General features: G+C 46.3%; 1 protein-coding gene across 3 annotated transcripts in view; it reads right to left on the bottom strand.

The window, feature by feature from the left end:
- Positions 1-23,738, bottom strand: part of AP3B1 (adaptor related protein complex 3 subunit beta 1) — a 1,440,584-nt gene that overhangs the window by 501,131 nt on the left and 915,715 nt on the right. The gene's annotated exons all lie outside the window — the stretch shown is intronic.

Genomic DNA, 23,738 nt, shown 5'->3' with positions numbered 1-23,738 from the left:
CAAAGGCCTTGCGGCCCTTGTAATGCGACCCAGGCCTCTCCAAATGGTAGAGAAGGCTGAAACCACCCCGAGTTCCTGTCCTCACTTCTGGCGGTAGGACTGGCAGGAAAATCTGTTACATTAGGGGGAGTACCCACTTCATGCCAGTCCCACCCCTAAAGTGGATGAGCTGAAGTGGACACTGCTTTCTAAATTCCTCCATCTTGTTTGGAAGAAATTAGGCCACTAGGGTTAGCGTATTGACCACTTCTTAACGTAACTGGTCGTAAAAAGGTTCTAGTCACCCTAGAGGTGAGTAGCCCATTGGCTATCACTAGGCACTCCCTGTAACGCCCCTAAATTCAGTATTTAGGTGGCACCCCTGAACCCTAGCACTCAGATTCATGGTGACCTAAGAAAAGCAAAACACTACAGTCTCATCAGCAGAGAAGACTGCAGACACCAACTGCCTTGACCCCAGCCCTACTGGCCTGTCTGCAACCATCGACAATCCTAACAGGAAAAGATGACCTGTCCAGCAGCCCAGCAACCTCCAAAGCTTTGGGAGGACTGCCTGCCTTTGATAAAGCTCAAGATCTCAGAGAACAGCAGACCTGTTCAAGAAGAAACCAACTTTAAAAGAAAAGGAACACTGCCCTGAGGAAACACCAAACCAGGTCTGGACCCACCTCTGCACTCAACGTCCACAGCCCGAGTCCAAGTGGCCCACCGGTCCTGTGAAGGTTCCCCAGCGAATCAGAGTCCACTGTGGGCTGACCCCTGTCGGACTCTGCCTCAAAGCCTACAGCCTCAAACCAAAGACTCTCACAGACCATGACCTGCCCCCCCACCATGCTTGGTAAGCTGTTCGTGACACCAAAAGAGACCCCTGCACCCTGAGCCCCTGGGCCTTGGGGAGCTGAACCGAAGTATTAGAACTTACCTCGTCAGCTGTGGGTTTTCTTCATTTAGCCTCCGAGCCTGAGTTTTCCAAAACGTATCTCCCCCATTCACTTGCATTGGGCACCCAACGCTTTGTTGGCACTCTGCATCCGGTCGTCACTTTGCTGCTGAGGGTGTTAGTTTGGTGCTGCCTTGTGGCGACCCTTGTGCTTACCTCAACCCCAAGACATCGACCCCTGACACTGCTTTACTCACCCATGAGCATCTCATCTTTGTTCACCCCCAGGCTCCATTGGTTAACATTGGGCACCCAATTCGGAATTTGACCTCTGCACCCAGCCGCCCCTGTGGGTGCATTCTTGGTACTGATTTGAACCTTGCCTTGTGTTGACCTTAAACCTGAAAGACTGGATTTTCCATTCAAAACAGGCTGAGCAGAAGTTTCTTGTCATATGTTTACAGTGTTGAGGTAAGTCAGGGTCTTTCTTCTTGTACAGCAGCAAGGTCAGCCACAGATCTGTGATTCAGCTTGGAAACATGATTCTGGAGAAACAGCGCTCAGCACTCCAAGGGCTCACATTGCTCTCCACAGTCTTCCTTTTCCTAATGTTACCTAGACGGAGAACCCTCCTGCAGGGTTAACGGGCTGCTTCCGTCTTTCAGCAGGCAGGCTGACTGACTTTTAGGAACTTCAGATCAGAGGAATATCTTTTTCTACTAACACAAAATTTCAGTCGATGTTCCCTCATCTCTGGGAAGGAGGCAGATTACAGCTCTGGTTGCACAGAAGTCCTTCCAGGTGTACTCTGTGGAACACTCCCTTCCATGGTCAAAAATCCTTTGATCTGGAACAAGCGGAACTCTTCTTAATGAAGTAATTGCAACTAAGAAATCAACTTTCCAAGTAAGAAATTGAATATCACATGAATGCATGGGTTCAAATGGTGGTCCCATTAATCTTGTGATTACAATATTTAGATTGCAAGCAGGAGCTGGTGGGGTTCTTGGTGGAATAATACGTGTAAGTCATTCCATAAAGGCTTTAATAACGGGAACTCCAAAGAGAGAGGTATATTGTATAGTTTGTAAGTATGTTGATATAGCAGTCAAATTAATTTAAATAGAGGAGAAAGCTAAATTTTCTTTTTGTAAATGAAGCAGGTAGCATACAATATCTTGTACTGATGATTTAAGTGGGTCTATATTCTTAGGTTGACAGTAGTAAACAAAACGTTTTCACTTGTTAGCATAGTATTGCCTAGTTGTAGGTTTGCATGCCTGTTTTAGAACATTCTGATGGAAGTTGTAAGTATCCAAATTCTATGACTTCAGAAGCCAAATTGCTAAGTTGATAACACTGGGATTGGGATGCCTGATTTGACATTTGTTTTGTATTAACAAATCCGGTCTGGAAGTTTGTGATGAGGTACTACTGACAGATCTAGGAGTTTTGTGTACCAATGTTGCCATGCCCACATGGGGGCTATGTGTATCATGGTAAGAGAGGCGTGACACAGTTTATTGATCAGAAATGGAATTAGCGGGAGATGGGGAAAAGCGTAAGCAAATATCCTGATCATTTGATCCATAGAGCATCGCCCTTGGACAGAGGGTGTGGGTGTCTGGATGCAAAGTTTTGGCATTTTGCATTTTCGCTTGTCGCGAATAGGTCGATTTGTGGTGTTCCCCACATTTGAAAGTACTGTTGAAGTACCTGAGTTTGAATCTCCCATTTGTGTATCTGTTGCTGTGTCCTGCTTAGCAAGTCAGCTAACTGATTGTGTATCCCTGGGATGTATTCCGCTAGCAAGTAAATGTGATAGTGAATTGGCATTTCCAAATTGTTTGGGCTAGAGGGGATAGGTGAGATGAATGTGTTCCTCCTTGTTTCTTCAGATAATACATTGTTGTCCTATTGTCTGTTTTTATCAAGACTGTTTTGTGCTTGAGAAGGGGATGAAAAGATTTTAGGGCAAGGAACACAGCTAACAATTCTAAATGGTTTATGTGATAAGGTTTCTGTATTGAATTCCAGTCCCTTTGTATGGTAAGGTTGATGAGGTGAGCTCCCCAACCTATCATTGATGCATCTGTTGTTTTTGTGGTCTGAGGTACAGGGTCCTGAAATGACCGCCCCTTTATTAAATTGTTGTGATTCCACCACTGAAGAGATGTGTGTGTTTGGCGGTCTAACAACCATAGATCCTGAAACGGACCCTGTGCTTGAGACCATTGCTGAGAGAGGCACTGTTAAAGTGTTCTCATGTTTAACCTTGCATGCTGTACTATTGCTATGCAGGATGCCATCATTCCCAAGTTTCATGATAAACCTTACAGTGTAATGTTGATTTGGCTGTATTTGTGATATGAGATTTTGAAAAGCTTGTTTCCTTTGTGTATTTGGATAGGCTATGGCATGCGGGGTATTGAGAATAGCACCTAGGTACAGTTGAGCCTGCTGGTTGAAGATGAGAATTTTGGTAATTGATTGTGAACCCCAATGTGTGTAGGGTTTCAATTGTGTATTGAGTGTGTTGCTGACATTGTATAATATTGCTTGATTTTATTAGCCAGTCATCTAGATAAGGAAAGACATGTATGTGTTGTCTTCTTAAGTAAGCTGCTACTACTGCTAAACATTTTTTGAAAACCCTTGGAGCTGTTGTTATGCCGAATGGAAGAACTTTGAATTGGTATTGGTTTCCCGTTATAACAGACCTTAGGTATTTTTAATGAGCTAGATGTCTGGGGATATGAAAATATGCATCTTTGAGATCTAATGCAGTCATGTGATCTTGTTTTTGCAGTAGTGGAATGACATATTGCAGAGTTACCATGTGAAAGTTTTCTGACAGGATATATAGATTTAGTGGTCTGAGATCCAGAATGGGCCTGAGAGTGCCATCCTTTTTGGGTATGAGGAAGTATAGTGAATATACCCCTGTTCCGTGTTGAGATTTTGGAACCAATTCTATTGCTTGTTTTAGTAATAGCGATTGTACCTCTTGTTGTAACAGAACCTTGTGTTCTGGGGACAACCTGTGATCATGAGGGGGAATGTTTGGAGGAGTAGAAATGAGTTCTAGGCAGTAACCATTGAGGATAATCGAAAGTACTCATTGGTCTGTGTTGATATTTTGCCATTGCGAGTGGATTTGCTACAGTCTGTCCCCCAGAGGAGATGTGTGGGGTTGTGGTATACTAAGGAAGTCACTGTTTTGATGGAGTTTTGACACTCTTTGAGGCTTGAAATTTGCCTCTGAAGTGTTGACCTATATAAGAACCTCTAAATTCTCCGCTTTGGTATTGCTGTTGACCTTGTTTAGGGTGTGAGGTGGAAGCTCCTACAGATTGGGGCTTGAAACCTCCTCTAAATTGTTGTTTATGAAAGGAGCCTCTATAAGGTGCAGTGTATAGAGCTCCCATAGTTTTTGCAGTGTCAGAGTCTTTCCTGAGCTTTTCAATAGTTATCTCAACCTCAGGACCAAATAGGTGTTTTTATCAAATGGCATATTGAGCACTGCTTGTTGGATTTCTGGTTTGAAACCAGAAGATCTTAACCATGCATGCCTACGTATGGTTATGCTAGTGTTTATGCTTCTAGCTGCTGTATCGGCTGCATCAAGAGCAGATCTTATTTGGTTGATGCTAATCGCCTGACCTTCTTCAACAATTTGTTGAGCTCTTTTTTGATGTTCTTTTGGCAGGTGTTGTAAGAATTCCTGCATTTCATCCCAGTGTGATCTGTCCTATCTCGCTAGTAGGGCTTATGAATTGGCAATGTGCCATTGGTTAGCTGCCTGTGTAGCTACTGTCTTACCAGCAGCATCAAACTTCCTGCTTTCTTTGTGAGGGGGAGGGGTATCCCCTGAAGATTGGCTATTGGCCCTTTTCCTAGCAGCACTGACAACAACAGAGTCTGGTGGAACCTGTTGTGTGATATAAGCTGGGTCTGTTGGTGCAGGCTTGTATTTTTTGTCTATTCGTGGTGTTCAAATTCTAGCCTTAACAGGTTCTTTAAAGATGTTGTCTGCATGTCTGAGCATGCCAGGCAAAATTGGCAAGCACTGGTATTGTGAGTGGGTGGAGGACAATGTGTTGAAAAGAAAATCCTCCTCCAAAGGCTCAGCATGCATTTGTACCTCATGGTACGCAGCTGCTCCCGAAATGACCTGTGTATATGCTGTGCTATCCTCTGGTGGGGAAAGGTTTGGAAGGATAGAGGTCTGGATCATGTAGTGGGATGGGATCAGGATCATACAAATCCCAGGGGTCAACTGTATCACTATGCGAATATGTATGGGAGTGGGTTGGTGAAGGCAATGGTGATGGGGTAGCAGGTGGTGGTGAGAAAAAGTTGTGGCGAGTGTGGTGGGGAAATTTGTAAAGTTATTGGTTTCTCCTTCCTTTTAAAGATTTTTACTGGTGGTGGAGCATTATCAAGATTTTCTTTAAACGTCAAATTTCTTTTGGTTTGTGGAGGAGGTGAAGCAATGATCCTCCCAGTCTCCTTTTGGATATGTATCCTTGTTTGTTTGGCATCCATGATTTCAAGGATAAGCTGAATATCTGATTCTTCAGAAATATATTCTGATGTTGGAGGTAGTTTAGAGGATTTATCATCGAATGTCTTTGAGCTGTGCTTTAATAGGCTTGAAAGTCCTTGTTCCTCTGTATAAAAAGATTTTTTCAGCGCTGAAGTGGACAACTTTTTCGGTCCCGAAGATAGAGCCTGTGGTTTCGGCTCCGAAGCAGGCCGTCGAACTTTAGACTCCGAAGGGTGTGGACGTCGACTCGGATGTGGAGCTTTTAATAGATTTACTCGACTCCGGCATCGAAACAGGCGTGGTCTTTTTTGGCGCAGAACCCGAAGGTCGGTCGCAGATGATTTTCTTTTGGGTGGAACCATAGCTCTCTGGCAGTGGTGCACCCAAGGCCTTAATAGCTCTCTTGGAAGTGGGCGTAGGGGCAGTTGTACTCACGTGCTGAGCCGTAGTGATCGGCTGGCTGTCTTCGTCATAGTTTGCTTCAGAGTCGGTGTCCTGGATCGAAACTGCCGTCTGTGCCTGTTCTCCTTCTATGATGTCAGTGTACTCTGTATATTTCTATGCCATTCCGAGTCTCCTCGCTCTCCGGCCACACAGTGACTTTTTCAACTGGAACAACCAACAAGCTTCACAGTCTTCTTCTCGATGCTCGGGAGAGAGAGGGAAATTACATACCACGTGTTGATCTGTATACGGGAATTTTGCGGGGCAGAGAGGACAAAATCGGAATGGAGTCCGATCCACCAGGGTCCTGCGTGGTAGGCCTGAACAGACCCGAGTTGGGTGCGTGCCCCCAAAAGGGCGTTTTCTGGTTTCCGACTGTACTATCGGCTCGATTACAGATGGAAACACGATCTAAACAATACCGACGGTGAAATAGAGTTATTATAAAGTTTCCGAATCGAAAGTCTCAGAGCGAGAGGAAACACGTCCAAACCCGACAGCTGAAAGAAAACAATCTAACTAAGGAATCAATGCTAATGCGCACTATCACCGAAAGGAGCATTTATTCGATCCGTGTCTCGAAAATAGACTTCTTCGAAGAAAAACGACTTGTAACACTCCGAGCCCAACACTAGATGGGGGTATTATGCATAGCATGTGTATTCGCAGCTACACATACCACCGAACACACACACACACACATATATATATATATATATATATATATACATATATATATATATATATATATATATACACACACACACACACACACACACATCTCTGCAGCCTATAGAAAAGGTAGAAAATGGCCAGGTTACATTTACCGTTTTCCTTTTAAACAAACATGACTCAATACAATACATATGAAGCCTTTCATACAAACCTTTATTCAAAAGGAAAAAGGAAAGGAAATATGAGATATTGTCACCCAATAGGCTGCTGCAACAGAAAGCATAAAACTGGCACTGTGCCTTTAAGAATCTGTCAGCACCCCCTGCATCCCATCATGTCCCACAGATAACAGTTAGGCCAGGTAATTTGTACGAATAAAAAACAAAATAATTTTGTATTCAGAACTTGTTGAGAACTGTAGTAGCTTCCATCCGGGGAAGTGGGTGGGTTGCCTATGACTTTGATGAGGATTCCCCTGTAAAAGAACTAGGATTATAGCTAAATAATGTATCCTTCTTATCTGTGGGTGGGAGGGATCCTCATCAATAGTCATAAGCACTGAATAGAATAGCAAGCACATCCCACAAGAAGCAGATTTAGAAGTCTAAAAACAGTTCAACATTTAACCAAATAGATTTTTCAATGAAGCCTGTCCTACTTGAATATCTGCTTTAGCATCTGAATCTAAACAATGTCTAGTAAACGTATGAGCAGATTTCCAGGTAGCAGCTTTACAAATTTCAGCAATTGGAACGTTTCTCAACAGAGCTGCAGTGGCAACTTTTTCTCTTGTAGAATGTGCTCTAGGTTTAATAGGTAACAACTTGTTAACTAGTTGAAATGACAATGTAATACATGAAACAATTCATCTAGACTGTTCAGAAGAGGCTAAGTATGTTCTCACTGGAACATAGTTTAAAGTCAGGTGAGACGATTTTCTAATACTCTTGGTCTTATCTAAATAACATTTTAACACTCTTTTTACACCTAGTGAGTGTAGAGACCTTTAGCCGGATCAGAAGGATTTGGAAAGAACATAAGTAGCGACATGTTCTGACTGGTGTGAAATTCTGACACTACCTTTGGGAAAAACCTAGGATGAGTCCTCATAACAACTCCATTGGAATGAAACACAGTGTAAGGTGACTCTGAACAAAGAGCATGAATTTCACTTACCCTACAGACAGAAGTAATAGACACCCAGAAGTTAAAAAAAACTGCTTCCCAGGTGATATGTTGCAAAGAGGCTTTATGTATTGGCTCAAATGGTTGCCCATTCAAGGAAATCTGTTACTACTGGGATTTGGAATAAGGATATTTGATATGGTGATTTCCTGTTAGCTGTGATGGCTGCAAGATGTAGTCTGATTGAAGAAAATTGTATACTTGATTTAGCTCATTATTGTAGATATGGAATATTTACATCTGCCTGACATGAATTAGGATAGTAACTATTCTGTATACACCATATGGGAATCTCTTCCATTTGAATGGATAAGATCTTCTAGGGGGTCATTACAACATTGGCGGTAAAAGCCGCTTACCGCCGTGCAGAAGACCGCCAATACACCGCTGCGGCCGCGGAATTCCGCCACAGCTATTATGACACACATCTCGGAATCCGCCGAAACTCAGACACCCACACAACTCCGCCACACCAAAGGTCAGTGTAAAACTGGCGAAAACAAAACCTCCATCTCCACGCCAACAGAAACACGCCCATGCTATTACGATACAAGAATCCACGCGGCGGTCTTTCAACCGCGGTATTCCATTGGCGGTACACACCGCCGCGCTCAAAATACACACACATCTCCAAAACACCGCCACATTGGACAATTCGAAATACACACACCTGATACACATACACACACCACACCCACACACCCAACACAATATAAAACACACACCCACATCACCCACAAACCCCTACGACCAAAAATACAGAAAGAAGGCCAGAGAGAGAGCACAGAATAGACAATACCACCACACAGAGGCACACAACACCATCACCCACACAACATCCACGCACAAAACACCACCCACCACTACACATCACTACACTCATCACCACATACACCACCTCACACATCACACACACCACCCCATGGCACGCCAAAGACACCCCCGCTTTTCCGAGGAGGAGCTCAGGGTCATGGTGGAGGAAGTCCTACGGGTAGAGCCACAGCTATTTGGCTCACAGGTGCAGCACACCTCCATAGCCAGGAAGATGGAGCTATGGCGCAGAATAGTCGACAGGGTCAATGCAGTGGGACAACACCCAAGAAATCGGGAGGACATCAGGAAGAGGTGGAACGACCTACGGGGGAAGGTGCGTTCAGCGGTCTCCAGGCACAACATCGCGGTACAGCAGACTGGCGGCAGACCCCCACCTCCTCCCCCACAACTAACAACATGGGAGGAGCAAGTCTTGACCATCATGCATCCAGAGGGCCTCGGAGGAGTCGGTGGAGGAACGGACACTGGTAAGTCAAATCTTAACTATCAGATTCCCCCACCCTACCTGCATGCTATCACACACCCCCACCTTCACACCCTCCCCTATCACTCCAACTCCACACTAATGTAATAAGAACACAAACCACACATCCCAACAACAAGCCCTGCATGACACAACTAAGCATGGTCACCCCTCACCAAAGCATGCTCACTGCACATACCCAGAACAACCCCCTAACCATCATCACACAAGACCCCACACAGGAATGCTAGCACTGGGGTACACGCTCACCCACCCATTGCACACCATGACACACACACATGCAATAATCATGCTCTTATGCCCCTGCAGGATCACGAAGGACCGTCACCACACCGGAGGGTCCAGACATCTCCTCTCCACCCACAGAAGAGGCCCACAGTGACAATAGTAGCTCTGCCCTACTGGAGCCTGATGACCAGCCCGGACAATCGTGGGCCTTGGGACAGTCGGTTCCCCTTGCACAGGCACAGCCCAACACTGACCTTCCACCCTCTGGTAACACCAGCACAGCACCCACCCAGTGGGCCCATACCTCCGTACCCAGGACAGGTCAATCAGCTATGTGTCCACCACTACAGGTAACCCAGCATAACCCACCCCCCCAACAACAACAGGGACCTGGGGGCAGTGGTAGTGGGCACACGGTCCAGGGGACGGAGGCCCAGGAACACAGGGGAAATGGGAGGGCTGCCGTGCGACAGGGGGTGGACAGGCCCAGGGAACCCACTCTCCACGAGGCCCTTTCCTCCATCATGGGAGTATACCATCACTCCCAGGAGACGATGGCGACGGTCCTGGTCAAGTTTCAGGAGACCCAGCACCTGCAGGAGGAACAGTATTTGGGCTTCAGGGAGGAGCTCAGGACCATCAGCTCCGCCTTGGGGACCATCGTAGGGGTACTGATGGACATACAGCAGACCTTGAGGGACACCGTGGCACTCCAAGGGGCCCCTGACACTAGCCAGGACGATGAACTGCCCACCACCTCCGCCGGCGCTAGTGGACAGAACGCCCCGCCACAGGACCACCACAGCAGCACCCCACCCCCTGCAGACGGACAACCACCACGCAAGCGATCCCTGAGATAAAGGAACAGGACAGAGCAAGATGGCAAGACACCCGCCAGCAAATGAGACCACCCTGATTGTCCCCCTACCGTCCCACTTTGTTACCCTGTCCATACTTAAACTGCTCCAGCTCCACTTCCTATGCCCAGATGGGCAGTGCACCTGTGAGACTAATAGACTGGACTCTGCCATGGACATAACTCCACCATCACCCATCACCATTTTACAACCCCCCTCCATTTTTGAGCACTTAAATAAATACCCTTGAACCAAAAAACATTCTGGAGTCAGCCTATGATTGTGTAAAATGTATGATCAATGACAGTGTCAAAATGCTTTTTTAGTTGTTAAGGCAACATACCAATGTCACACATCACAAGTCCTTGAAGGATGCATGCAGATGACACACGTTGGTAACCACACCTGTGAAACCGTAATGGAAAGGAACAACTCAGTTACCAAATAATCCCATTAAATTACACACTGGATAGAGTAAGACGTGTGACAGTGAATGTAATGTTAAAAATGAAAATGTTCTCACCTGTGTGTCACTGGAAATATTGCTGTATGACTGACTCTCTGTTGTCGCTGTCTTCTTCCTCAGCTTCCTCCTCATCACTGTCCACAGGCTCCACAGCTGCCACAACACCGTCATCTGGACCATCCTCCTGCAGAAAAGGCACCTGGCGTCGCAAAGCAAGATTGTGAAGCATCGAGCAGGCGATGATGATCTGGCACACTTCTTCGGTGAGTAGAATAGGGAACCACCTGTCATATGGAGGCACCTGAACCTGGCCTTCAGGAGACTGAAGGTGCGTTCGATCACCCTCCTAGCCCGCCCCTGGGCCTCATTGTAGCGTTCCTCTGCCCTGGTCCTGGGATTCCTCACTGGGGTCAATAGCCAGGAAAGGTTGGGGTAACCAGAGTCCCCTAATAGCCACACACGGTGCCTCTGGAGTTGACCCATCACATCAGGGATGCTGCTATTCCGCAGGATGTATGCGTCATGCACTGAGCCAGGGAACATAGCATTTACCTGAGAGATGTACTGGTCTGCCAAACAGACCATCTGTACATTCATGGAATGATAACTCTTCCGGTTCCTGTACACCTGTTCACTCCTGTGGGGGGGGACCAAAGCCACATGGGTCCCATCAATAGCACCTATGACGTTGGGGATATGTCCAAGGGCACAGAAGTCACCTTTCACTGTAGCCAAATCTTCCACCTCAGGGAATATGATGTATCTCCTTACGTGTTTCAGCAGGGCAGACAACACTCTGGACAGCACGTTGGAAAACATAGGCTGGGACATCCCTGATGCCATGGCCACTGTTGTCTGAAAAGACCCACTTGCAAGGAAATGGAGCACTGACAGCACCTGCACGTCAGGGGGGATTCCAGTGGGATGGCGGATTGGTGACATCAGGTCTGGCTCCAACTGGGTACATAGTTCCTGGATAGTGGCACGGTCAAACCTGTAGGTGACGATTAAATGTCGCTCCTCCATTGTCAACAGGTCCACCAGCGGTCGGTACACCGGAGGATTCCACCATCTTCTCAATTGTCCCAGCTGACGGCGCCTAGGAAGGTCAACAGCGAGAATCGAGCCAACTTTTTACCAGGTATGTACCCACAGTTACACAGAACACGACACCAAACACAAAACCCTTCCTGTATGTGTGTTGAGTGTAGGCCTAGATATGTGTGACGCAGAAGTAAATGGAGCCATGTGGGCCCCTGAAATGGCGGCTGCCTGACCTCTAAACAGGGACAATGGGATTGTGGGGTAACTGCGTTGGCGTTGCACACCGTCGCGGTAGGCAGTCGTAGACCGCGGCGCAATGCTGCATTGGTTAACATTGGACCCTATGGGTCCCAGGAGCCAATGAGGAAGTGCGCCGGCGGTGATGATACGCACCGCCGCGGACATCACCTCTGCAGACGTCACTGCCATTTTCTATCTGTTCAATCACTAGATACCTGATCTTCGACAGGAGAGGACCTACACTGCAAGTGCTGCTGTGACCTCGGTCTGGAAGCGACGATGGCTGCTGCGTCTGGGGAAAGGGCCCTCTGCCTTCACTGCTCAGGAGTTGGAGAAACTGGTAGACGGGGTCCTCCCCCAGTACACGCTACTCTACGGTCCTCCAGACCAACAGGTAAGTACACTGGGAGCACGTTGTATGGGCTAGGCCTGGGTGGAGAGGGCTGGTTGGAAGAGGGAAGGGGGCAGAGTTCAGGGAACATTAATGCATGTGAATGAATGTGCCACATGGCTAGGGTAGGGAGGGGGGCCACGCACATTAACGGTGCGGTTGTTAATGACTTCTCTTCTTCCCTTGTGCATGTCATGTAGGCCAGCCATTGTCCCTGTGTCTAGCCTGCCCCCTCCAAACTCCTCCACCCAGACCCAATCCCCTGTACCCCACCCTATCCCAAGCACACCATCAGACCAGCATGCACACACCACTACACACAAAAGTAGCTCAGGCAAACATAGGTACCACACAACCCACTGGCACACACGCAAGCATCACCCACGTGCAGACACAGCAACATCCACTGCCTCCACTGTGTCCCCCTCCTCGTCATCTCCCTCCTCCCTCCCAGTCTCGTCTACACTCACACCTGCATGCACTACATCTACAGGCACCAGGACTCGCACCACAACACCCAGCACCACACCCCGCTCACCTGCACTCACCACCTCCACTCCCATTTACACATCCCCTGTGCCCTCTCCCAGTGTGTCTGTGACGCCCCCTCCCAAAGTACACAAACGCGGGCACCCACACACCCAACATCCATCCACCTCACGACAGCCTCCAGTACCTGCACCTGCACCCAAAACACCTAAAGTGACACCTCCTACAACCACATCCTCTTCCTCCACTCCCAGACCCCCTCCAACTACCCATCCCAGTGTTCGTCAGAAACTGTCCCTGTGTAAAGTTGACCTTTTTGCCCCTCCCCCTCCAATTCATCAGTCCCGTCGTAGCGCCTCAGCCAAAAAATCTCCAATACCAGTGGTGCCTGTTCAAGGTGTGTGGAGTGCACCGGCCACCAGGACTGGCAGTGTGACCCGGAGCCAAGGCACTGGCAGCCCACCCCCTGTAAAGGCTCTGAATTGGAAAGTGGCCAACGGGACCCTGTGAGAACTCCTGGTGGCAAAACAACTCACAGGGGTTCCAGGGGGATTGCAGAGTCAGCTGTGACTCCTCCAAAGGTGGGGAAGGGCCAGAGGAAGTCTGCACAGCCTAGTGTGAGCAGCAAGGCGGAGAAGGGCGGCATCCTTCCCGGCGGTCGGGATGCCACCGCCAGCACCGTCGTCACTGGTCAGGAGCCCACGCCGGAGTCAGTGCCCAGGAGGGCCCAAGTATCGTCACTGGTCAGGAGACCACCGCCAGAGTCAGTGTCCAGGACGGCCCAAGTATCGTCACTGGTCAGGAGACCACCGCCGGAGTCAGTGCCCAGGAGGGCCCAAGTATCGTCAATGGTCAAGAGACCACCGCCGGAGTCATTGCCCAGGAGGGCCCAAGTATTGTCACTGGTCAGGAGACCACCGCCAGAGTCATTGCCCAGGAGGGCCCAAGTATCGTCACTGGTCAGGAGACCACCGCCGGAGTCATTGCCCAGGAGGGCCCAAGTATCGTCACTGGTCAGGAGACCACCGCCAGAGTCATTGCCCAGGAGGGCCTAAGTATTGTCACTGGTCAGGAGACCACCGCCGGAGTCATTGCCCAGGAGGGCCCAAGTATCGTCACTGGTCAGGAGACCACCGCCAGAGTCAGTGCCCAGGAGGGCCCCGGCTGCCACAGCCCCGCTGGGCAATGAGGGAACGTCATGCCACACACAAATGCCCAGTCCAGAGAACGTCATGCCACACACCAATGCCCAGTCCAGAATCGGCATGTTAAAGCACCGCTGAACAGTCCAGACACCGCCATGGCAAAGCACCGCTGAAGAGTCCAGAGACCGCCATGGCAAAGAACCGCTGAACAGGGCATGCACCGCCATGGCAAAGCACCGCTGAACAGTCCAGACACCGCCATGGCAAAGCACCGCTGAACAGTCCAGACACCGCCATGGCAAAGCACCGCTGAACAGTCCAGACACCGCCATGGCAAAGCACCGCTGAACAGTCCAGACACCGCCATGGCAAAGTACCGCTGAACAGTCCAGACACCGCCATGGCAAAGAACCGCTGAACAGTCCAGACACTGCCATGGCAAAGCACCGCTGAACAGGGCATGCACCGGGGAAGAATTAAATGTCCGCCACATCAAGCATCGTTATCCCATGTGCGGTTGGGACAGGGACGGTACAAGAACTTCCACGGGGAGACTAATCCAGTCTGAGCACCAGTCCCCCTCCAGAACCAGTGGAGGCTGTTATCTACTTTGGAAACTGTGGGTTTGCACTCCCAAGGATGGAATAGTGGGCAACCCACCCACCTTAGAGACTGTGGCTTTGCACTCCCCAGGATGGTTCAGTGGGCAACCCACCCACTGTAGAGACTTGAGAGACTGTGGCTTTGCACTCCCCAGGATGGAACAGTGGGCATGGAGCCCCGTTGTGGATCTGGCTTTGCACTCCTCCGGCTGAGGTTCCCCCCCCCCCTTCCCTTCCCCCTGAGGTGCCTGTAGTATTTCTATCTGATGCCCCGGCAGTGTTCTCTCCGTGTGTGGACAGATATCTCTTGTGGGCCTCGCTCATGCATTTTTGGACTAGTGGTGCACGGACATTTATATGTGCATATCTGCACTACTTCTCGGAATGTATATACTTTTGTATGGTTTGCTAATATATCTGTATATTTTTTAGACATGTATATTGATACATTACAATGTTTGGGCTGATTTCGTTTTGTCTTTGCTTTCTTCCGGTGGGTTTGTGGGTTGTTGATGTGATTTTTGTGAATGCTTTGGTGTGTGTGTTGTAATATGCAAGGGTGGGGTGGGGGTGGGGGTGGGGGTGTTGCGTGTGTGTCCCCCTAACTTTTGCCTCCTCCCTCCCCTATGTCATAGGTGCAGTACTCACCGTTGTCGTCGCCGGCGCTGGTCTTCGTAGATGAGTAGGAATACAAGGGCCGGTAGGATTTGGAGTTCCAGCTCCATGGAGTCCTCCTTCCTCGTGGGATGTGTTCAGGTGAGCTTTTTCCCATTGCAGAAACTGTTTCCGCCGTGTTTTTATCGACGGAGAATCCGCCCCGGAAAAGGTGGCGGATTGGCGGGTTGTGATACTATGGGCGGTACATTGTCTTCCGCCTGTCTGTTGGCAGTGACCGCCGCTGCTTGTCTGTACTGCCGTGTCGGTCGGAGTGTTACAGTGGTTGTCTTTGTTGGCGATTTCCGCCACGGTCATAATTCCAAACTTTTTACTGCCGGCCTGTTTGCGGTCTTACCGCCGCTTTAACACCGTCCGCCAGGGTTGTAATGACCACCCTAGTCTCCCTGATAATGTCCATACATTCTTCAGAGAGCCCTAAGTGTCCATATAGGTGGAATTCAGGGGCCATGCTGTCAAGTTTAGGGATGGGAGGCTGGGATGTAGTATCTGTCACCCTGACTTGGACAGAAATCCTAATGACATGGGAGTCTCTTGTGGGGCTTCTCCGACAGCTGTAGAAGGTCCTTGAACCGCAACTAGCGAGGCCATTCTGGGGCTATAAGTAGCATTCTGGTTTCAAAGCGAAAGAGTTTGAGGATCACTTGTGGATTTAGAGGAATTGATGGAAATGTGTAGATATATTTTCCTGACCAGACAAAAGGGCATTCCCCTACGACCCTGGCTGGGAAAATCTGGAAACAAAGTCTTGGTAGATTTTGTTGTTGACGTCTGCGAACATGTCTATCTGAGGATATTCCCATTCAAGAAAGATTTCTTCCAAGAAGTTGTTGTTGAGAGTCCAGTCGTGATTGTCTTGAAAATTTCAACTTCAGTCTTCTGCTGAATGTTTTCAACTCCTTGCTCATGGATGGCCATTATTGTAGGATTCCTGGATAGAAGCCAATTCCAAATTGTCTGAGCCTTGAGGGAGAGAATGTGAGTGAGTTCCTCCTTGTTTGTTTAGATAATGCATGGTTGTGGTGTAGTCTGTTTGAACAAGGACACTGTTGGAAGAAAAGACTTCAAAGCAAGGTGGACTGCTCCAAGGTCCAACACATTGATATTATAAGTCGTTTCCTTGTCTGACCAAACACCTTGCATGTGAAGAGAACCCATGTGAGCTCCCCACCCTTGGAGGTAAGCATCCATGATCAAAGTCTGACTGGGTGGACCCTGATGAAATGGCAACCCCACCATCAGATTGCTTTGCTGTGTCTACCATGGGAGAGACCGACATGCAGCTTGAGATAGCATCAACCTGTCCTCTCAAAGCTTGGAGAGCAGGTTCGACTGGTCTTCCAAGCATTGCTGAAAAGGCCTCATGTGCAACCTCGCATTCGGGACTATGAAGAAGCATAATACCACTGACATTGATCCCTGCAAAGATGTCATCTGTCTTGCAGAAGGATGACGAACCTGCAGAAGAATGAGACATTTGACTTTGATGGATGGTAGTCTCTCCTCCGAAGGATACACTCTTGTGGATTGTGTATCCAGTGTAGCCGTTAAGTAAGGAAGTTTCTGTACTGGGCGAACTGTAGACTTCTGAAAGTTGATTCGAAGTCTCAACCATGTAAGAGTTTGTAAACAGATGTGAAAATGCTCTGTTGTCTGAAATGGAGAGGAGCTCTTTATCAGTCAGTCGTCAAGGTAAGGGTATACAAAGATCTTTTTTCTCCTTAAGAATGCTGCGACCAATGTCATGCGTTTTGAAAATGTTCGAGGGGAAGACATGAGGCTGAATGGAAGAACCTTGTCTTGATAATGCCAAGATCCCACTTTGAACCGGATACACTTGCAATGTGGAGTGGAAATTGGGATATGGAAATATGCATCTTGGAGGTCTATTGCACACATCCAATCCCCTTGCTGTAATTGTGGATTCATTTGATGTAGAGCCAACACCCTCAATTTTTCTTTGCGTTTATAATTTTTTAACATTCTGAGATCCAGAATGGGTCTGAATTGTTGCTTCAGTCCTTTCTTCTGTATTAGAAAGTAACAGGAATAGATTCCCAATTTCCATTGAAGACATGCAGCCTCCTCTAATGCCTCTTTCATCAAAAGGGTGTCAATTTCTCACTGCAAGAGGTCTATGCAATACTGCAATGGTTATGCTGGTGGAATATTTGGAGGAGGGGACTTGAAGCAAAGAGAATAGCCATTCTGTACAATATTTAAGACCCATCTGTCTTTGGTAACAGACAGCCATTCTCCCAGGTGATATACAAATCCCCCCCCACACACACACACACCTGAGCGGGTAACAGTGACGCGGGAAATAACTCCTCATAGTTTGGCAGAAGACTTTCCTGCAGTTGTAGGTCACTGGTGCTGCTGCATACCTCTTCCTCTAGATGGTTTTTGGTGGAGAGGGGAACAAGATTGATGTTGCTGCCAGTGAGGGGCTTGAACCCTCTGCTGGAACCTGTCAAAGGGCCTGTACCACCAGCGGAATTCCTTCTTTTAAATTTTTTTTTATATCAAGGACTTTTAGAGTGTCCAATTATGTTTTCGTCCTAAACATCTCAATCGCATGTGAACCAAAGAGTGTATACCGAGAAAGGAAGGTTCAAAATTCGATTGTGAGCCTACGGCTTCAGTCCTTTGAGGCTCAACCAGAATGGTTTTCTAGCACATATGAAATATGCATAACCATGTGCTGCCAAATTAAAGGCATCTGCAGCAGCACTTATAATTTAATGTGATACTCGACCCCCATCATTAATCACCTCAAAGAAAGTCCTGCTTATATTCTTTAGGCAATTATTCTGTACATCTGGATAATGAATCTCAGGGTGATCTATCATAGCATCCCAGGAGAGCAGAAGAACTAGCTACTTTCATAAAAGATGCTGATGTCCCACACATCTTTTTGCATAGCGCATCCATGTGCTTACTTTCTTTGTCCGGTGGGACCAAAGAAGAGGAACTGAATGGGATTTTCTTGCAGCTGCCACTAGCAGCGAGTCTGGAGGAGGATCAGCTGGGAGAACTAATGGATCTTGATCCAGAGCCTTGTGCTTCTTTAGAATTCTGGACGGTGCTGATCTTTAAAAAACTGGAGTGAGAAACAATTGTATAGCAGACTCCAGAAGGCCAGAGACTAGAATCAAGAGTGGTCTAGAGGCTGTTCTAGTAGGTAGTCTAAAAAAATCACAGAAAATTATGTTGTGACAGTTACAGGGAGTGCAGAATTATTAGGCAAATGAGTATTTTGACCACATCATCCTCTTTATGCATGTTGTCTTACTCCAAGCTGTATAGGCTCGAAAGCCTACTACCAATTAAGCATATTAGGTGATGTGCATCTCTGTAATGAGAAGGGGTGTGGTCTAATGACATCAACACCCTATATCAGGTGTGCATAATTATTAGGCAACTTCCTTTCCTTTGGCAAAATGGGTCAAAAGAAGGACTTGACAGGCTCAGAAAAGTAAAAAATAGTGAGATATCTTGCAGAGGGATGCAGCACTCTTAAAATTGCAAAGCTTCTGAAGCGTGATCATCGAACAATCAAGCGTTTCATTCAAAATAGTCAACAGGGTCGCAAGAAGCGTGTGGAAAAACCAAGGCGCAAAATAACTGCCCACGAACTGAGAAAAGTCAAGCGTGCAGCTGCCACGATGCCACTTGCCACCAGTTTGGCCATATTTCAGAGCTGCAACATCACTGGAGTGCCCAAAAGCACAAGGTGTGCAATACTCAGAGACATGGCCAAGGTAAGAAAGGCTGAAAGACGACCACCACTGAACAAGACACACAAGCTGAAACGTCAAGACTGGGCCAAGAAATATCTCAAGACTGATTTTTCTAAGGTTTTATGGACTGATGAAATGAGAGTGAGTCTTGATGGGCCAGATGGATGGGCCCGTGGCTGGATTGGTAAAGGGCAGAGAGCTCCAGTCCGACTCAGACGCCAGCAAGGTGGAGGTGGAGTACTGATTTGGGCTGGTATCATCAAAGATGAGCTTGTGGGGCCTTTTCGGGTTGAGGATGGAGTCAAGCTCAACTCCCAGTCCTACTGCCAGTTCCTGGAAGACACCTTCTTCAAGCAGTGGTACAGGAAGAAGTCTGCATCCTTCAAGAAAAACATGACTTTCATGCAGGACAATGCTCCATCACACGGGTCCAAGTACTCCACAGCGTGGCTGTCAAGAAAGGGTATAAAAGAAGGAAATCTAATGACATGGCCTCCTTGTTCACCTGATCTGAACCCCATTGAGAACCTGTGGTCCATCATCAAATGTGAGATTTACAAGGAGGGAAAACAGTACACCTCTCTGAACAGTGTCTGGGAGGCTGTGGTTGCTGCTGCACGCAATGTTGATGGTGAACAGATCAAAACACTGACAGAATCCATGGATGGCAGGCTTTTGAGTGTCCTTGCAAAGAAAGGTGGCTATATTGGTCACTGATTTGTTTTTGTTTTGTTTTTGAATGTCAGAAATGTATATTTGTGAATGTTGAGATGTTATATTGGTTTCACTGGTAATAATAAATAATTGAAATGGGTATATATTTTTTTTTGTTAAGTTGCCTAATAATTATGCACAGTGATAGTCACCTGCACACACAGATATCCCCCTAACATAGCTAAAACTAAAAACAAACTAAAAACTACTTCCAAAAATATTCAGCTTTGATATTAATGAGTTTTTTGGGTTCATTGAGAACATGGTTGTTGTTCAATAATAAAATTAATCCTCAAAAATACAACTTGCCTAATAATTCTGCACTCCCTGTAGAACGTCAGTATTGAGTTTTCTAGCACCTCTTATCAAGACATCATTAAAGGTCAATAGGTCATCAACTGGTGAGACTTGTTGTGGAGGAGTGTCCAAGAGAGTGGGAAAATAATCTCTCACTGATTACCTTGAGGCTGAAGACCAAGATGGTGTTCGTCTTCTGCGAGATCTGGATCTATGGGATCTAGATAGAACAGCTCCGTACTGGACTTCTAGATCTTCCAGCTGCTTGAGGACTTCTACAAATTGTAGAACCTGCAGTTGTTGGAGGTAATGTCACTCTACTGGGAGAAACTCTAGGTGATGGCGTTCTTTTAGGCAATGGCATAATAGGTCTAGACAGACAACAGACCTGCAAATATTCTGAGTCTGATGTTGCCAGCACTGGCCTCTTACTTAGACTCTCAAGCCACCCTGGAGACACATTCACAGGCGATGCAGATATAGAAGGTGATCGAAGATTTGCAGAGATCAGATTTATTTAAGTGATTTGGACCTCTAGAGACTTTTCTGCAGCCTGTTCCTCTACTGACGTCAAAAATTGCTCCCTCAACATCGTACGACGTGAAGATTCCTTTGTTTTTTACATTGACTGTGTTTTTGATGTAGATGGGATATTCTACGCAGTCTAATGCCTCGATGGAATATGCCTTGCTGTCGACTGTCTATGAACTGCTGACGCTGAATTTACCAGTGACAGTCGCCTTGATGTCCAGGAATGTCTTCGCATCAACTGGTGATGTGCCCCTGACAGCTAAGTGGTTCTTGACGTCGAGTATCGGGGTGTTCCGACATTGACAAATGAGTCGCCCACCACCTTTGATGTTAGTGGCCAACACAGAGGAATTTTTCTTGATGTCCTACCACTTGATGTCGACCTCATCTTGTTCTGACTTTTTTCTCAAGATCTTCCTCTATGGGGTATTTTTGAACGAGAGGGCGGCACTTCAGAGGAAGAATGGTGTCCTTCGTGACCTCTTGCTGTTCACCAGCCCTAGTCCATGCAGCCTGATCTTTTCTTTGTCCAACGTGCACTTGGACAACTTCTGACAGTAAGAACAAGAATCAGGGCGATGAGATTCCGGAAGACAAACTATACAAACTGCATGAGGATCATTTCGTGCCTTTTTCTTGACACATGAAGTGCACTTCAAACAGTGAAGGCATTTTTAGACAGAAGAAAAATTATTTTCTTAAAAAAAAAAAAAAAAACAGGCTAATGGTACTGCAAATACTAGTACCTGTGAAAGAAATCAATTTGAAAAGGTGTTATGTATGTTTTTCTGTCAAACAGTCAAAAAACAGAGAGCTCAGGACTCCAGGATCCTAACTGAAGGAGCGGGAAAAATGAACTGACCTGTCACCTGTGGAGCATGATGGGATGCAGGGGGTGCTGCAAGATCCTTAAAAGCACAGTGCCCGTTTTATGCTTTCCACTGGAGCAGCAGTGTATTGGGTGGCAATGTCACATTTTCCCTTTCCTTTTTTATCTTTTGAACAAAGGTTTGTTTGAAAGGCTTCATATGGTCAGCTATTCCTTATTAATATGTATTGTATTGTATTGAATCATGTTTGTTTTAAAGGAAAAAAGTAAATGTAATTTGCCCATTTTCTACCTTTTTCTACAGGCTGTAGATATATATATGGGTAGGTAAAATTATACCTATAAGATATACATATGTTTATATATTTATTAATATATTATATTTAAGAAGTACTCCAGGGTTCCCAAAACTTGGGAGGAACTATTCAGTGCTTATGACTATTTAGGAGTATCCAATGAAAGAGAACGGGATTTTCATGAGTGTGCTCCATATACCTGTGCTTTTGTGACAGATAAAAAGGAATGGCCACAACTATCTATTTACAAAAGACAGCATTGTGTTAATTGTAAGGTTAAAAGGATCAATAGGCCGGTGCCATTTTCCCTCCTGCACCAATACCCCAATGGTGCGTCACACAGTATTCATAATATTCTGAGGGAGGATGTTATGAAATTTTTAGTCCAATTCAATTATTGTTCCATTCCAATCAAATTATTTACTTGGTTAAATTAAATTATTCCAATACTTCATTTGTTACAATCTCGTGGAACTAGTATATGTACAGCCTACATGTGTTTCGAGGATTCTCTTTTTTATCAAGGACAAAGTATTCCAAACCAAAGTTTTTTTTTTTCAATCTATTACAAAATCCAAATTTCAAAACTCTTCCTATTTTTTGGGGTCAGAAGTAAGGAAGCTCACTTCTTTCTCTAAAAATGAATGCATGATTAGCTTTTACAGGTCACAGGACGGGGTCAAGACCTCATTCAAGTCTAATAGTAAAGCCTAGGCTTCTGTACAGACACACATTAGATTTGTGTCAGGCTGAGGCCAAAGTCAAACACCAGATATTCATAGTCAGACACTCAGGGCAACTATACAGCATGCACGGGCTTCCAAGCTCAGATACTTTCCCACCTTTGGCAAGACTTATCTTTTACTTTCTCATGGACGGGGTTCTTTGAATGGGAATGAGCTCGAGACTTGGAGCACGATCGGCCTCAGGACTGTGCACAATATGTCTTGTTTCTGGTGCTCGGTAACATACGGCTTTGGCTTGCGCTCCCGGATGCCTGCAGTGAATCAGTGAGCATTTTTCGCAGCAGAGTGTTATGGCGAACTTACCACAGACAGGCATGGTGCACGTCTGTGACTGACATCTGTTTCCTGCAATCACTCTATGGTTTGCATTTGGGGGAGACATTACTGGTAAAAAGGGGAATACGAAATACAAATTCTCAAAATAAAATTATGTTAAGGCCCAAATGTACTGCATCGAGGCAGCTTGAGTGAAAAACCAGTGACTTCATGTTTTCTTCTTCATAATTTCATTCATGTGTATTCATGATTAGAGAGACTAGTGATGACAGCACATTCAAAAACATGTTATGGTGGCAAGTTTATTTGAGGTTTTTATTAATATATATAGTTGATTGACTCTATGACCCTCATAAACTTAAGTCAATAATAAATACGTACTTAAGCCAGAACCAAGCAGCCATACTTGAAACAGTAACAATGAACTACATGATTTTATCTGCAGGCCTAACTCAAGCTGCTTTCTTGCTGTCTTCGATACATTTCAAATCTTAATGTGCGACACTGATTTCAAGGTAGGCTTTTTTATATCATGCATCACTCAGTTTTGACAGATAATTATTGTTTACCTTACTGCTTAGATTTTCAGATGTTACTCTAATGAAAAGAATTTACTGGTAACTAGCTTTTTAACTTTGCAATGATGAAAAGCCTGTATTAATTTAACCTACAGATTTCATTTGTTCTGAACAGGAAAAACAATATAAATCACTTTTAAAATCATTAAATCCTGACTTAAATTAATAAAGTCCTAATTAGGGCATTATGCTGTGTTTGTTATGGAAGTGGCAGGGCGAGCTGCTTTAATTACTGTCTATAATAAAAGGAGCAGAGTGTGGAGTGCGCCCCAATCAGCGCTGTCAGCCACGACTAAGCCGCGCCGCTAGCTCATCATGTCAGCTGGCAGCAGCGGGCTGCAGCGGAGAGGGCCATGGTGTCTGCAGAGGCCACTTGCTGACAGCACTGGAGGAAAGGCATTTAAGGCAATTCAAGGTATTAGCCCCAATTACTCACACTTTTAATGATGCTTTAATACACGGCAATGGTGTTGATAATGGCAATATAACACTTAAAGATCTTCTGACCGTCTCTCTTCACAGCCTCTGCTTCCGATAGTT

Source organism: Pleurodeles waltl, chromosome 1_1, assembly GCF_031143425.1.
Source record: "Pleurodeles waltl isolate 20211129_DDA chromosome 1_1, aPleWal1.hap1.20221129, whole genome shotgun sequence".
Classification (NCBI taxonomy): domain Eukaryota; kingdom Metazoa; phylum Chordata; class Amphibia; order Caudata; family Salamandridae; genus Pleurodeles; species Pleurodeles waltl.
Note: the sequence above shows the minus strand (reverse complement) of the source record. Positions and strands in the feature narration are given on the sequence as shown.